Below are 1551 nucleotides of genomic sequence, written 5' to 3'. Positions count from 1 at the left end.
CCCTCTGTTGGATTTAAAAGACCCATTTCCTATCCCTCACTGCCCCCACCTGCCCCACTAGCTTGGGAAGGTCTGTGTTGCATTTCCATTCTTTTTGTAGTCACTTTGAAGTTTTTGACATTAATTATACATTTTCCTATAATACTCTAAAGTTACTAAGTATTTCTCTTAACATCCCTGAACCCTTTGAAGCCCACTTTACACACTGAACACCCTCACACCCTACTCAAGCTAATCTTACCATCTTTTTCTTACAGCTTAGATTCTATCACTTTTTAAACATAGTTAATAAAGGGGATTTTGGTTTGTTTACAATTGATAATTAAATGTATTTATTTTAAAAAAACACTATTGAAACAATTCTTGAGAATCTTTTCTGAGACTAAATGAGAGCCCAGTGCCTGCCTCACACAGAGTAGGTGCTCAATAAAAGAAACCCACCTTTCCGCCTCCCAGAATAAATAGTTGTTTGTCGCTTTAACACTAGTCATGAGTGCTCAGCAGGCGTGGATTCCTCTGGGTTGGATGCATTTCATGGACAGTTGGCAATGACCAACTTCTCCTTATGTTAATTTTGTGAATACTGTATTTGACTGTGTAGCAAGCTAAGTGATGCCGGAATAAATGTTCTCATTTCTGAGCTGTGAAGTGTTGAAAATGGATCAGAAAATAAAAGCAGAATGTCCACCCTTTGAAAGAAAAATGTCAGTCTGTGTTGCTGCCACTCTTGGCTGCTAGTTGGAATGCAGCTGTTAAGGCAGCTGTTTAACTGTTTGCCCAACTTGAAAGGACACTCACTGCCAAGTGGCAAATAGTTTTCATAACATTTTGCTTTTGCTGAGAACAACAACAGTGCATTTTATTGAGCTCCAGCAGTGTGCCAAACATGACGGATTTATAACTCTGCAGGTTCACAACCTTGACTGAACACGATGCTCATTTCCATTTATAATATTTATAAAAAGAATAAATAGGCTTCCAAAGGTAGCCTCTACACACACACACACACACAACTCTATATCTTACATATTTTTTGAAAATCCAGCAGATTAACTTGAGGAAATACCTCTGAAAATGAAAAATAAAAATCTTAAAAGGAAGATTTAAAGATTTAAAACTTCCTTAAGGTGGCCCAAGTTGACTCTACCCCCTTGTCCAGGACAGACGAGTGCAGCAGTAGCAGAGGAAACACGTCATCTACTGAATCTCTTGCAATTGATGTGTCTCATTCTGGGTCATGAAGTTAATCTGTGTTGCTAATAAAAATATTGACACTAAGTACTTAGCATACAGTTGTATTGAATCTGACAGGCTGTGAACTGGGGTGGTGGTGGGGAGTAGGGGAGGGTGCGGTCATCAACTATTTTATTTATAAAAGGTATAGGACAAATATAAGCATTTAAAATTAAGAAAATACTTTCATATACATAAGCATGATTTTCTTCTGAGTCCAAAAGTTACATGGATGATGATCATGTTACACAGCTCTCCACCCACAGTCTATTCCCTCTGGTCAGAAGCTCATGCCTTCAAAAAAGTTACGGATATATG

The sequence above is a fragment of the Bos indicus x Bos taurus genome, chromosome 9 (genome assembly GCF_003369695.1).
Source record: "Bos indicus x Bos taurus breed Angus x Brahman F1 hybrid chromosome 9, Bos_hybrid_MaternalHap_v2.0, whole genome shotgun sequence".
NCBI lineage: Eukaryota > Metazoa > Chordata > Mammalia > Artiodactyla > Bovidae > Bos > Bos indicus x Bos taurus.
The sequence above is the reverse complement of the archived record's forward strand: the minus strand, read 5'-3'. Positions refer to the sequence as shown.